The sequence below is a fragment of the Anopheles gambiae genome, chromosome 2 (genome assembly GCF_943734735.2).
Source record: "Anopheles gambiae chromosome 2, idAnoGambNW_F1_1, whole genome shotgun sequence".
Lineage (NCBI taxonomy): Eukaryota > Metazoa > Arthropoda > Insecta > Diptera > Culicidae > Anopheles > Anopheles gambiae.
Genome location: NC_064601.1, coordinates 106,611,345 through 106,627,072, shown reverse-complemented (window position 1 = coordinate 106,627,072; position 15,728 = coordinate 106,611,345). Strand labels below are relative to the sequence as shown.

Sequence of the window (15,728 nt, the reverse complement as noted above, 5' to 3'; positions counted from 1 at the left end):
GTTTTCCTTCGTTGGTTAGAAGTTGAAAAGTGCAATTTCAATTCCACCAGTTTCACTTGTGCACGAATAAAATCAACTCGAAAATGTAACTACAGTTTTCACGTGTTATTCCCTAGACAGACTCAGATTTATTTACCGCTTTTTTTACATCCGTTTTTTTGTACGACCGTAAAAACACAGCCGATTGCTGGCTAGTCGCGCTTGAGTCATGTGTTGAGTAAAGTGTTTTTGAAAATTGTATTTTCTTACATACTAATAAACTACTCAGCCCGTGAGTCACCTTCATTTGCTTAAAACCATCGATGTATTTAGCGCGTGACTCAGTGGGCAAAAAATAATAACTGAGAATTTTCTGCTAGTCATTCAATTTTCCGACATTTTATCGATTTTAAATTAGTTCGTCCGATTGTAGCTATCCTTGCAACAAGCACTCAATGAATCATTCCTGGTTGGAAATGAGTGAACGCTTTATGAATAAAGCATCTTTTAAATAGATTTTTCTGTAGCATTACAGAAAGAAGACACAGTTTAAAGTACGCATAGATGCTCAGCAGAGGAATTTTCAAGCTCAAGATTCCGGATGTTTGAATTTTACGCACTATTTGAGTGGATCAATTGCCTAGAAATGAAAGTGAAATTTCCTCCTAATGAAACGTGCGAACAAAAGTCAAGACAGGGAAAAGCGGCCCTGAAAATAGGCCGCTCCTTTAATTTGTGATCATCTTTCGCTCTCTCCATTCAATGTTTCCCCTATGCTCTCCATCGGGGTTTGCTTCGGAAAAGCTCTACTGCAGGAGGAGAAGTCTACTACCACTGTAGAGCCTGTGGTATGCCGACAAAGCTGTACCTTCTAATGTTTCAAACACTGTGTCGTAGCATGCGTGCCTGTTTTCGATCGAATTTTACTCGGCCAGGATTGCGATGCGTAGCCGTTTGTGAAGTTGAGATCCTATTCAAAAAGGCTCGAAAAGCAATGTCAAGCACAGAAAGTGGCTCACCGGAAAGGCTCCACCATGAAGCGCATGTGCGCCGCCAGGTAGAGTAGTTGGTGGTGCAGGGCTGGCCGGTACGATGTGACCAAGGGGTGGCGTGTACAAACCACTGTGCAAGAGAGAAAGGCTGGCAGTGGTGGGAGGTCGCTTTGGATTTCATTTCACGTTAAACAACCCCCTTCTCTGCTTCGCTCGTGAGTATGGCATGGCAGTGTGTGTGTGAATTGTTGGTCCGTTTGTTCCGGCTTCTAGGGTGTATGCGTTTCATTCTTTAGCATTTTGCATTTTACACAAGCCCCGCTAGGGCGGTCTGTGTTGAAGGGGATGGCCCGTTCGAAGCGGTGTGAGTGTGCTGCGTTTGGCTGGGATTGGCGCCAATTTCAAAGTTTGCAGTTCTGTTCTGCATTACTTTGTAGCTGTTCCGTTTGCTGTCAAAAATGTTGAAAATGACATATATTGATGATTGGAACAGTTGCTGAAATTGGTTGGAAATTCACCAAAAAGATTAAGAACTGTTTCAGAATGCATCCAGAAGTACAGTTCATCACTAACAAAGCTCACAGAATTGGTGTATCCAGTAAACCTTTGGCTTGTATGAGCCTCACTATCGAAATATGATATAAAAAAACCCACTGGATTATATTTCCTTACTAGAGCCCTCAATCCCAAATTCCTAGGCATTTTTAGAGCAAGGTCAAAGCAGCGGTAAATGATGTGAACCGGAATGAAATGGGTTGTTGATATAGAGGTGCGGGCAGGAGGAAGTTGCCTGTGGCAACGGTAAAAATGAGGTTCGGAAAATTAGAAGCTGCGTAGTAGACCGCGGCAACCTTGTATCAACTCATTTAAACGCTTCATTCTGGCCGCTCTTCATCGCTGGGGCTGGTGGGATGCTCATTTCTCGTGCGTGCGCGCGTACACGAGTGTAGTTTCGAAGCAGTCTCTCCCTCTCTCTGCTATCGTCCGTAAGAGGAGGGGGAGGGGAGTTTCTCTCGCGTTACGGTAGATCCACCAACATCTTGAAATAACTCCCTTCTCTTTAGGAACTTGCACTTAATGCGGGTGAGTGGAGGCGCTCTAGTAGCAGCAGTGGACGGTTTGTGAGGTAAGATTTGCTGCCCAGCTTAGACACTCACGTCTCGCGACTCTTTTACGTTCTAACCGGTGGCTCTTTCAGGGCGTATAATCTACCAACCTTCGGGTGCCATATGTGGTGGAGATGTTTTGCAATGGACATCTAATGAAGGGGTCATCCCATCTTTGTATCAAAACATTACATCCAGAACTAGAACATATCAATGTATCCTATTGTATTATCTTTAGTTAGATTTTGATATCCAAACTGACTCTCGTACAGCGCTGATAGTTTCACCAGACTCGAAGTAGCACCAATTGAAATGATATCCACCCCTATCGGAGTGTTTTTACCCTTTGCTTATAAGTCACTCACTCTCAGCGAGTCACAATAACTGCGAGAGCACAGCCCCAACGCTGTAATCGCTGTCGCCACCATCGTCATCATCGTCATCATCATCATCATTCATAGCGTCATTTTAACCATCGCCATTCGGTTGAAGGGGTAACTCAAGAGAGAGAGAGAGAGATAGATAGATAGAGAGGGACACACTTTCTTCTATTTTATCTTACCAATTTGCCACCCTTGCGGCTCTTACCCTTATCGGAGGGTGGAGCACTCACGCGACAATATGCTCTCGGTCGGGTGGCTCTCGCGAACTCGGCTGTACCATACACCCAGTCTCTCGCCTTGGCAGTGGAGCAGCAAGGGAGGGTGGGATGGGGGGTGGCAAGATAGGGGTGGAGTGTGTGACGCGACATCGCTCCCCAAGATGTGGGGAGCATATGCTGCGAATGCGGATGGAGCCGTGGATGGATCGTGCGAAATTCGCGTCGTGCGTCGCGCGTACCCGGACTAAATGCGCAATTTGCTTCGACCGCGGTCGGTGCTGGCCAGGGTGCCGCCGGCCCCGAAAGGGATGTGTCCGTCAAGGTTGATCGTGAATTAAATTGAATTCGGCCATCTTGTGGTTCGCCCATGTCGGTTTAGAAGACGGTCGTTTTAAGGCGAGTAGGTGCGGGAGCGGAAGACCGACGTGATTACGGTCGTGTATGATGATGTTGTGCTTGATGGTTAGGCTTGATGGTGTAGAGACAGAACGTGCTATACGAGGTTGCATGAATAGAAAAGATAATAGATTATGTTCATAAATTTGTTGAATATTTACGCATTATTGGTAAAATAATTCTTATTATTCTTATTTAGATACAACTGTAGGCATGCAGGCAAAATACAGAAGATAATCAATTGTTCAAAGCAAAGCGTGCATTAAATATTGCTTTATTATCACAGCAGGCCATTTCTGTATTTAAACTTCATCAAACGAGCAGATAAAGTGCTTTCCTTAAGCTTGGTAATCCAAAAATGGAGACAGAATCGTTACATTATGACTTATAGAATGAAACGCTGATGCGGTTGTTTATTGTGTTAAATGAAATGTGTTAATTGTTACAATATGCATTTTTTTTACTATGGGTCCTTGAAATTATATGTTTTATGTTTCAGCATTTCTTCACACATCTTACAACATATTTGATGGAAAAAAGGTTTATCAACAGATTAATATAACTATGATATACAATAACTTTATCTTAATCTAAATCCTAATGATATATCACAGTAGCAATAATAAGACGTTGGAAACGATTAAAACGATTCATTTGCAAGAATATGAGTTTAGATTTCCATATTGTTATGTTCTCTGTATACGTTCCACACTTGGAATTTCCTTTCGAAAATGGTCGACAATATATTGTTAGATATCTCGTTTGAATTTCAAGTTTAAGTATCGTATGTCAATATTAAAGCATAGATCTGTTGTATAGCTTTGAATGCCTTGAATTCTGAGTAAATTCGTGTTATAAAATGGTTTACTAGACAGCACATTATCGTGTCATGAAGTCTCAATCGCTGATACCGCTTCTTACATTTAACTCGATTGAGGACATGATTCAGCTATCTGTATATTGTTCTTACATACTTCAATAGTAGGACCTTCGGAAAGATAATTATTTCTTCGGTCTTGGTATCTTTAATGTGTAAACATAGTAAATTTAACATAAAAAACAATTTTTGAACGATATTAAAACGAACAACGATGCTGAAAGATATGTAGGTCTGTGCCTAACTTATTTGTTGTTTCTTGTTGCTTCTTTATTGACATTGCTTTATTGGGGTTTTATGATTCTAGCCACATTTTCTATATTGAGTTTGATACTTGGTGACTGAAATCATGTCAACACTCCATACAAAACCTCACGATCGCTTCAACCTCAGAGTTTCAGCCTAGTTTATTTTAGCCTGGAAACAAATACCGATTCTTCGCAGGCTCCATCAGGCAAGTCATGAATGTTAGATTTTTTTTTTGACTGAAACACAAATACATTGTCAATATATGTTAAGAACTGTTTGATTCAATATTTCCAAATTTTATCAAAAGTTTTATGATCCATGTGAAATTATAAAACTTGTCGGAATTGTCAAATGGATACAGCATTCTGTTTTCTAGCTTAAATTATTGAAGATGGTCCTATACTATAGGTGTTATAAGAAACCAGCACAGTGTTGGATAAGGAGTTTGAGGAGAAGATAGTAGAATGGAATGAAGGATGATTAGGAGAGGCTATAATCAAAGAAGTGGGATATGGAGCTGAACATACGCATGTCCGCATGGCAAAGGATCTATTATTTCTGAGGCTACTCAAATTCATCTGTTGAAATTCGTTCAAATCTGAAAAGTCGTTTTAGTGTATCCATGAGCAGTCAAAAATTGACTAGAGCGATTTTAGTTTCTGGTTTATGTTGCACATAATTGCGAAGTGAAGCCGGTCTCGTGGTACAGTCGTCAACTTGTACGACTTAACAACAGGCCCGTCATGGCGCTGCTATGGCGGGTAATCCAAAAGTCACTGTAAGCCAACCTCGTAAGTGGTACAGGCAACCCCTAGATCGAGATCGGTTGTTGTGCCAAAGAAGAAGAAGAAAAATTATAAAGTACTTGAGTAGATAATGTTGTCAGTCACTGTGGTCAATTCGTCCTTTTATTGCATATTTTTCAAAACATCTATGATATGATTTTCTTTCCCTTACAAACATTCCAGCAATGCAATGTAAGGTACAAATGTATCACCCACGTGGTGTTAACAGATAGCCGAAAATGGTATTGATCAAGCAGTCGGATATTAGTTGTCCGATCTCCACGCCCCTGCGGTGGGGAAGACTGATAAATGGGAACGACTAAACGGCGGTGAGGCAAGCGCATATATAAGCCAAATGCATTTAACGATGCAGCCGCAGCTGTTGTTGTGGCGCGCGTACGGTGTCCTATTTTAAGCTTCGCGCTTCCAAACTCAAGACACAATGCGCGTTTGATCTAACGCCATCGCGACTGTGGCTGGAAGGGAAATTGCGTTACTACTGGCTGTTACGCGCACCCCGGAAAAGTCTATCGCGCGATAAACAGCGGGAAAAATGTGCCCGCTCCCCCGAATGTTGTCGGCAACTGGAGACACCCGGTGCTGCAGAGTGGAGGGAGAGGAACGTACCGCCGTGCCTAACAAGGGGGTCGGCGTGCGTTGTCATCCCACGCGCGCCTAGACCCTGCCTGTGTCTTGGCAACCGCAAGTTCTCCTTCATTTCCACCCAGCACAAGACGGATGTGCGTGTGTGTCTCACCCCAGTTTTTTCTTTCCTTTCCCGGGACTCATTTGTCTTCACGTCTGGCTTCAACTCATCATCACACACCCGCCATCCTGCCGCTACCGTACGCAGTTTCGCTCCCTCCCCCCTTCTTTGCGTTCACTGCAGTAGCAGTGTTTTCCGTTTTCCACATCCGTTCGCTTGCGTATGCCAGGGAAAACGACTACCGACCCTTCCATTCCTCTGGCCGAGGAATTTCCCCGTCCGTGATCGTGACTGGGGCGGGAGGAAAAAGAAAATCTTCCGAAAATGTCTTGCTCCCATTCTTGATCTCGGCGGGCACCCCCATGGACTGCTATTGCTGCAACGGTACCATGTGTGTGTGTGTGTGTGTGTATGTGTGCATTCCGCTGCATGCGCTACTGCAGTGTCATCAGTGTACCCGCGCACATTTTCAACAACAACACCAAAATTGAAAGGGGGAACGGAAATGCTCACGTCCGCTTCTGCTTAATGGGCACGGGGTACGTGTGTGTGTGCAGGGGTATAGTTTAAAAATAGGCAAACCACGCGACAACTGAGAGATGCAGTCTCCGGTTTGATGGTGAAAAAAAAAGGATCCCCCTCGAATTTTCCAATTTCCCTTAGGGGTCTCTGCATCGCTGGTAAGGGAACGCCGCACAGACACAGTCGTTTTGTCGTTGGACTAATACACACATTCTATGGGGTCGTTCGCCCTGTGCCCCTGTTAGACAGGACGGGTCTAGATGGAATACGAAACCGTGTTTAGCCCCCTCGGTTGGAATAAATGCAACTATTGCATCGAAGGGGGGGGGACGCGACGCGCGCATATTGATTGCATTTGATTTTTGGGGTTTGGTAGCAATGCGCGCACAAGACGTCTTTTGTCGTTTCTGTCCTGTGTGTTTGACAGGTCGCATTTTCTATTCTGGGACCGACTGACGGACTGACTGACTGCACACTCCGCGTAGCATTACCTTCCTGGCCGGTTGCACCGTTTATCGTACCCGATTGCCGGTTTAATAGGTTGCAATTCGTGCGTAATAAGATTGGGGGACAGCGGCTGTGACGCCACGCACACGCATGTGATGATTATTTTAAATCTTTCCATTTGCCTCCCGAGAGCCAGGGGGACGTGGTCTTTGGTGCGTTTAAATCTATTACCGTTCTGCTGAAAAATTGTCCCCGTAAAACGCATCGTAAGTCTCGCAGAGTATCTGCTTGAGGGCGAAGCAGGGAAATGGATTTCAAACGCGCGCAACAACACCCTATACATGTACGCTGTGTGTCCAGAAACGTTAAGAAAGTAATGTTCTTAACAGAGCGCAATAAACGGTGATAGAGAATGGAGGAACGAGAGAATCTTCAAAATCTTTTTCGAGAAGATGTAACCGGGGGAAGGTAAAATACTGCTTTCATCTTTTGTAACGACGATCTAAAGGTTTTAAATTGCTATTGTTTTAATTTGAAATGAAACATATAGATTTAGTAAAAGAAACTAATTTCATGAAAAAGCTATGGGATTCACAAGGTTTTAGATCAGGCCCGATCATAGTTGCAGTTTGTTGCACCGCATGCATTATCCGTGCTATCAAGATCCTAAGGTTAAAGACCGCTATCGAGATGGTGTTAGTTTTGGACCATAATCTATGTGATCCTTATTTTGTCCATGAAATTGAGTACACTTTACCATTGTCCTTGAAGGATGTTATATTTTTGCAGTAGGTACGCTTTACGATCAAAACGTAGAATAATTATTTTATGGTAATCCTATTCCTATTATGTAATGAGACTCAATTTAAATTTGAAAGCAACTAGTTTATTGAAATATGAAATTCATACCTCAAATATGAAATATGAAACCATATAACAATCGGTAATGTTTCAATAATTTATGTTTCATAAACAATGCAACTTTTTTTCTTCTGACTAACCTAGTATCGGCCTCTAGGTACCAAAGGGTTTGTGCTAAAGTATACTTGAAATCGAACATAAAATTGATGTTAAGCAATACCAAACCTCATTAAAACGCTTTACAGCATCATGAGCCTTGCTTATTGCGAAAATCTTAGTATCTTGCTTAGTACGAATGAAACATGCCCAATGATTAAGCATTAAATCAATAATTTAGCATTTATTCAGCTACGCTGAATGTGATTTGATAACGGATTAGTTGTTTATTGCCTTTAGACGATTAATTGTCTTGTTATATGCGCGTAAACATAATTAAGTATGTTGAAAAGCAAAATTACACATTAAATACACAGCAAATTGAATATGAGCTGTTAAAAACCATTAAACCATTAAAAACCAGCACGTCTACCTATGTAAATAAAGATGATTTGCTTGTGAATAGGTGGAATAGCAAGCACTAGTTGCAACAATCAACAAAACCATCAAAACTTTGTTACCAGTGTGGTTCGAATAACACTGCACAAAACTTATTTATTTCGTGTACATTGCAGCATTTTGAATCCTTTGTCATGCTGCAAGCATAATACTGCAAACTCAAACCTAACAAACAAACAAAAAACGGAATGAAATTCCAGAAATATGCCAAAGTTTTCTATTTTCTCATATTTCAACCTTGTCCCACAAGCGAGGGCGGTGGAGCCGAGGATTAGATACGATTTTACAATAGCCGTTTACTCCTCGTAATTCTTCGGAATTCCAGTAGAATTTCATACAACGGAAGAATGGTGTGAGTTGGTTTGGCAAAAGCATCCGTAATCGTTTTTCCAGATAACGTCAGATGTCAGCTCGTTGGAGTACTGGCTAACTCTGGCCAGCACGTACGTAAATCTCTACGGTTGGTCACATTTCTTTGCTTTCGCAAGGGATGAAATGTCCTTTTCTTTGCACACTTTATTGGAATCCAGTAGTCTGTAACTTTCGTAAGATGAGGTATACCTGATGTTCCTAACCGGTGTCTTAAGAGTGCTCTGTTCCTGTAGTGTTTTCTTCTTCAAAATTAGATTATGTTTCGTTTATATGGAATATTTATTCCGTTGCTATGAAAATAGACTATTTAATAGTCTTTAAACATTTCGTTAGCAATCACATTTAATGTAATGCCAACTATCATAATATTGCAATCATTTTTGAAATACAATGGGACTTTTTTCTTCTTTGATTGGGTTATGATTTGTTTCTTTCTTTATACACAATCAAATTTAGGTTTTAAACGTTCAAAAGTTGCTGCCATAAGTTTGAATAGTCATTTAAATGTTTCCTTAGATTAGATAGAATATTTCTTTAGTTTTTCTTTGAATCTAACATCGACTGAAGTATATTATATACTCTCCGAATAACACAAATTCTCATAATTACTAAATTACGTTCAACAGTTGAACCTGATCGTGGCTGCAAAATTCCCCAATTGAACGATCCTTACCTAGTAGCCTTGAAAAGTGTTGCCCAAAAGCGACAAAAAAGCTCCACCACCAATAGCAGCAGCAGCAGCAGCAGCAGCAGCACGAAGCTCTCCCTTTCCACGATGGCGACCCGCGGCTCCCATTTTGTTTTTTCGCCGTCAACGCTTGCGCCATTTGCCTGTCCCTCTTGGGGCCGTGTGTCGAAGTGTGCATGTGTATGTGTGCGTGGGGTGCGTCTCACGCGGTGTGCGGCACGTTATACGCGTTTGCAAAATCTCAACCCGTACAAAAAAAAAAAAAATAAGAAGAACGGACACACTCTCACACACGACCACATATTCGTGTGATTCGAATTTGCGTGCTCCCGCGAAATATCATCTCGCCGGTTCTTTTTGAGCGTTTTTTTTTTCTTCGCTTTGCTCTTTTCACCACCTTCTTGCTCAATCAATGGTGGGCGAGTGAAAGAAATGGCACATCCGTCATCATCCTGCCTACGCACACACACACACACACATGCAAAGGGGTAAGTTGTATGAAATAATTGGCGAACACCGCCCCAATGAGTGCCCAGTGTGGGTTCTGTTTCTGGCAGTGTGAAGAGAGGAGGATGAAATGAAGATTTCCGGACAACAGGGGGTGATAACACGTTTTTCCCCAGTGCCAAACGCGTGGTGCTGAGAGTCCCACGCTCGGGTCGCGCGCGTACACCGAACTTTCATTTTGTTTTTGCGTATCTGGCCCCGTGGGTAGAAGGAGCTCTCTCCCGCGCACGGGTAGCTCTTCTCTTGGGAGCCGCGTTTGCGCTAGCGGAATGAGCGTTTGCGAAAACTGAGCAAGAAGTGAGTGATTTTTGGGGATGAAGATGATCGTGTCGCGAATTTTGGGGGGCCGTTTTTCGTCACGTACCATCTGAGTTCCTGCCGTGCGATTGGAGAGAAGTCAGATGCGTAAAAAACGGGGGACGATAGCTCTCACGCAAAAATAAGAGGGTACTGCTCTCTGGGTTCTTCTTCCATTTTTTTTGCACACACCATTCCCAAAAAAAAAAAAAAAAAAAAAAAAACAACGGAGAGAATGTTATCGTTGGCCGCACTGTTTCGTTGACCGATAGTAGTAGAATTGTTGTTGGTTTTCATTTGCAAAAAAACATCAACCACCACCACTACTACTGCTTGACGATAAAACCAACTGTACGACTTTGTAAGAATGCCGGCGGGCAAGGTGAAGGAGACGCATTCATCATCATGTGATGGAATTTTCGATGATTCCGACGGGAGAGCGAAAAGGATAGAGAGAGACCAAGATCGAGAGAGAGAGAGCGAGATAGAGAGAGACCCAAGAAATAAAATCTTGTCATGAATGTGTGTTGTAGTTTGTACGAAAATGGATCGATTATGCTTCAAGAAACCGCAAAGAAAGCAGTAAAAATGGTTTAGAGATATCCAATTGTTGGTACTTTGCTATTGCCATCCAGTAACTTGTTTTGCTGTTCTCATAGCTCACATTAGATTAACGCAAGTTCCTTACGTTCCGCCATACTCAGCAAAAGAAAGGTTTAAATTTGAATGGTTCAAGCAAATGCAAAATGCCTCAAACGGAAGATTCTTCAACATCAACCCGATTTGAGACAGCAATTTGAGACAGGCTAAAACAGCGTGAAATACGCGAGCGCCTTATCGCATCATCCGCGAGCACATTACAACTGTGGGTACCCCCATCGCATCCCTTTGTGGCCACTTCCCCTTGCGCAGTCTTCCGTATGGTGGCTACGGCTCGCCGGCTAACTCTGCGTACGCTGTTGTAGTATCGATCTGTTTTAGCCATATTGTTTGGTGGTAGTAGCTTCTCACGCGGTTGTCTTAAAACCCTCCAATGCTCTGCGCTCTATATGTATGTGTGTTTGCAGTAGCCGTGTCGGAGGCGAGATGTGGGAGCAAGAAACTCACAAGTAGCGCTTCACAGTGACATTGATAAAAAGTTGTTTGGATTCAGCTTGAGGAAAAGGGGCTCGGGGGTGACAACATTTCGCGAACCATCTCCCATGGTTGAGAAATGAGAAACTTAAAAAAAAACTCACACACCCTCGCACAAACACAATCTCAACCTAGAAACTAGCGCGAGAGACAAATGCCGGACAGCTAAAGCAAATTCGCAGTAGTCGTGCGTGTCTTGTCTACTCTTAAGTGTTAACTCACTCACACGTTCTCCCTTTGGCTCTAACCTCTCCGGAGCGTATGAGCAAGTGCGTACCCAAAACCGGTGGGCCTGCGAGACGAGCCTTGGGCACACCAAAAACACGCTGCGGCGAGGAAACGTCTGAGAAACTGAGCTTGCTAAAGCAGTGTTGTGGATTTTTTCTCTTTCTCTCTTTTTCTCTTTCTCTCTCTTTCTCTTTTCTCTCTTCTCTCTTCTCTCTTCTCTCTTTCGGGTGTCCCACCAGCCACCCACCACTCACGTTGAGCGTTGGTACGATGCCCCAGGTCCGCTAATCTTGTCGCGGTTAAGATTTTAACGACGCCATTTCGGATGACGACGGGCAGCCTCCCCGCGATCCCGTATGGGTGACTCCGGTTGATAAGCTGCTTTGGTGAATTAAAACTCCATTTTTATTGAATTCAAGGCCCGCCGCAACTTTGCCGGGTAGGGCTGTGTCTTACCAAAGCAGCTGGAACTGTGATGTGGTACACGGTAAGCCTAGAAACAAAATCCAAAAAAGTAAAAATAGCTCCGGATAATAAGCTATTTTGAAAGCGGGCAAATATTTGGCGTACGGATTGTGAGGACGACTCTCTGTGTGAAGCAATGGCTTTCGGGGCGCTGCCAACTCCCGAACCTGATCCCGAATAATTCAAGCGCGATTTTGTTCGCAGATGGGTCGCTCCGATGTCGTCATCCGGCTAGACGTTTGCTGGTGGCGCGTACCGCAGGTGAAGATATTACGCGCATGTCCTGCTGTTGCTCCAACAGGATATCGTCACAGGACCCGGAGCGGTGGGTGTACACAAGAAATCTTCTTTTCCTCCGGCCCGTTGCTGTGTGCTGCTCCTCTCGACAGGGCGTTTTTCGGTGTGGAAAAGGATGCGAACCTCTAAAAAAATCAAACCTTTGCAGTACAGTGCACTGCTGAAGGGCCGGGCGTGGTCATGAATGTGATTGTGCGAACAGTAATGAGTTGCAGGAGATTTGACGCCTCTTTTGTAGAACTCTTTTTGATAATAAACATATTGTGAGGGGATTTAGTATCTTGTAATCTTTTTTACTTCATATTCTCTCTATAGTTAGTATTCAAAGCTCTTTCTGTGATCTTCTAAAGTTCGCATGGATTTCATGTCTTACACATGGTTTTCAGTTGGTTCAAATGATTTTTTGTGGACAATAATTTTGATTCTACGGTTAATTACAATATCTGTACTGTTGTAATTTTTATTTGCTTAGATATTTGGCGTAATTGAACTGTTTTTTTTTGTGTATGTTGATACATACATTGACAAAAGCTGAACTACTCTGCTGAGATTTCCAGAAAGTAAGAAAGTTACCATTGAACCCAACTGCATTCTTCCAGTTTTTTCACACTGTACAATTCTAACAATGTACGTAATTGTTGAAGATTTTACGCAAAATATCTTCCGAACACCCAGAAAGATGAAAAAGTACCTAAAAGAGGTCAATTTGTATCACCCGGTTCAACATTCATTCAACAATATCCTTCTCGAAAATGAATAATCAATCCTTGCTTTTTCTTCTTTTCAATGTCTGCTCATCACATACCTTCCGTTCACAAACTCTATTAGTACTATTGAACATCAAATTCGGTGGAAGCAGTTAATTCTTCGTATCACAGTTGATCTCTCAGAATTGCGCCATTCATGGAAGATCAAACGTCTTGTGTTAGAAATTGTTCTATCCTGCTCACTTGTTACACTTTTTTGCACCACGGTGACAAACACGGCATACAAAACAACACGCAAGTACACACTTCCTTATAGCGCCAAATTCCAATCGCAAGCGACTCCAGGAACCAGGTTTGTGGTTAGACCGTTGCAGACCACTACCTTCCTGGAAGAGTGATCGTACATAAAACGATCGTGTACCGCCACTGCGAACGCCGTACCAACGAACTGCACCAACACAAACGCACACAATCGGTAAGATGCACCCACCTCTTCTCCTGGCTGAGGAATGCATTCCTATTTCGAATCGTTTAGACCTCGATGTTTGTGCTGTGCTGTGGCTTCTACGTACTCCGTGCTCCAGGTACACGGAACCACCCTGCGCTGCGAGAAAACAACTTTCCGAGCTCGCTCCGGCACCAGCACTGGGCTGGATGATGTGGTGCTTCCTCCGTTTGTGACAATCCCTTCAACCTGTTCTTGCAGATCAGTAGCCCTATGGCAAGAGGAAAAGAGCAAGGTAGAAACAAAACCAAAAGTATGGCAAGGGTGGAAAAAGGCAAGGAATCAAGAATGTTTTATTGACTGATGCATACTAGGGACACACTATTTGCTGTTGCTCTTGTCTCTTGCTTTCCTTTTTTTTCCTCTTGCTTTTCCTCTAGAACTCTAGAACAATGCACAACTATTCATTATACAAAAGCGCATCGGAAAATGAGTTTCAGAATGTAGCGAAACAAAACAAAATAAAAAATAGAAAACAAATCTAACCCCACCACCAGAAGCGGAAGATGACAGACCAAACAAAACATTGCACCGCAGCTCGGGCAGTGGAAGCTTTCCAAGAAGGAAATGCATAGTTTGGATGAAAGGTGTGTGGGCTTTTGTTCCCTTTCTTCGTCCAGTGCCGAGTGACAGCAAATGATATGTGCAGTTCGGTTTCTTGGATCTGTTCTAGAGCGCGCGGCTGAAATTGTAGAAGTCAGTGTGGGAAAGGGATGCAGCAAGAAAAGAAAAAAAACAACAAAACATTCACCACTCGCTGCACCGCTGCAGCGGGATAAAATGGTGAAGCCAGCTTGCCAGTGAAAGAAGAAGAAAAATTAAACAGCGCACAGCATCTCTGCTATTGTCGCCGGTGGAACTGGAAGTTAGAACCGCCGCGAACTAACTCACCGCGGAACGATTCCCTGCACCTACTTCTCAGCAGATTATTTCCCGCTGGAATGCGCGGTGTCTATACACCTTCCTATCTTCTGCATCCTCCTTCTGCTGGCTGGAATTTCTCGACGAACGGAGAGATGAATAAATAAAAATAAAAATATAGGTATAACCGTACGGGAACGAAAAAAAAAAACGGGTGGCACACAACAAGGAGGATTCCAGTTTCTATTCTTCTGTTTTCGTTTGGTGGCAGTGCATTTCGTTGCCGCTCTGTGCACCACTTCGTCAGTTTGCTGGCACTGGTGCAGAGCGCACTTTTTTATTTACTTTTTATTTGTTTCCTTTCGCTACTTTTCCGCTGTTGAAATAATGCGGCTTTCGGAGGAACGACGACCTCACAGCGTTCTCAGCTCCCGGCTGCTTTTGCTGCTGACTGTGCTTTGCAGATGAAGTGATGAGGACGGTAAGGGTAAAGAATGCCGAATGCGCATTGATCGATAAAGTGCATCCGTAACGTTGCCATAGTCTTACGTCAATTAAACGTCTTACAGTTTAACTGCATTCTTGGTTGCACTTGCTTGCCGATGGCTCGTGCTTGCTTTCGAGATGGATATTTTCACATATTTTTCATTAGACCATTAGACCAGAAGTATAATAGAAGGAACAACCACCTGTAGACATTATCAACGTATTAAATATTTAATATTTCATTACTCGAATTCATTGGAAATATGAAATGCAATCAAACATATCCTGCTGGTCTATTTTAGTTCACTATATATATACGCCCATATACACCGTGACTTACGTTTTGATCGTTCTTTCTTTTCTTTACTTTCAGGTTTGTATTTGTTCTTTTTCTCTCTTCAAGAGTAGTAAACTGAAGCAGCAATTGTGTTGTAAGTAAGAGCCGACAATGATCCTTCTGATAAATTAATCTAAAAAAATCTGACAATTCAGCCACTGTTAACGGAAATATCCATCAGCCGAATATTCTCATACCAAAATGACAGTTGCGCCAAGATGGATTTGAAATAGTTCGGAACATTGTATTACGTTGGAAAACGTCGTTTTAAATGATTTGAATAGAAACATCTTTGACAAATACATTTTTAAGCACTAAAACATCAATGATACGGGATCTAACTTGCAACGAATGAGCCTATGTTTATGTTACTTTAATGTTGGAATGCTGAAGTTAGTTTGACGCGTGGATTTGTAGGGAGTGTAGCTTCATTTAGAAACGTCAAAATCTCAGTGAGATATTAGCTAGGATCGTAAAACTTCTCTATATCACATTATGCTGCTCTTAGAAAGGATCACCTTATGTAACCTCGTTGCGGATTATCGATTAAAAGAAACAAGGCGAAAAATACTGTTCATTGTTACTTAAATTATGTAACGTAGCAATAATTGCTTGTAGTACAGCTACCCCAAATTGCTATAACAACTAACAAATATAAATAATGATGCAGTATATTGGGAATCATTCCGTGGAATCTTAAATCACGTACTAGTCTTCTCTCAACTAGATGGTTTCAAAAGCGCCCGTTTTTAGCATTCAATGTTTTGG

General features: G+C 42.6%; 1 protein-coding gene and 2 long non-coding RNA genes across 9 annotated transcripts in view; 2 read left to right on the top strand and 1 right to left on the bottom strand.

The window, feature by feature from the left end:
- The window catches only part of LOC1270308 (uncharacterized), a 120,833-nt gene that overhangs the window by 43,933 nt on the left and 61,172 nt on the right, over window positions 1-15,728 (top strand). The window lies entirely within an intron of this gene.
- Window positions 11,668-12,351, top strand: LOC133391268 (uncharacterized). The gene is made up of 2 exons (XR_009764750.1): window positions 11,668-11,789; window positions 11,972-12,351. It is a non-coding gene; the product is annotated as an uncharacterized LOC133391268 (long non-coding RNA).
- Window positions 11,682-14,940, bottom strand: LOC133391266 (uncharacterized). The gene is made up of 2 exons (XR_009764748.1): window positions 12,651-14,940; window positions 11,682-12,352 (listed from the first exon to the last, which is right to left on the bottom strand). It is a non-coding gene; the product is annotated as an uncharacterized LOC133391266 (long non-coding RNA).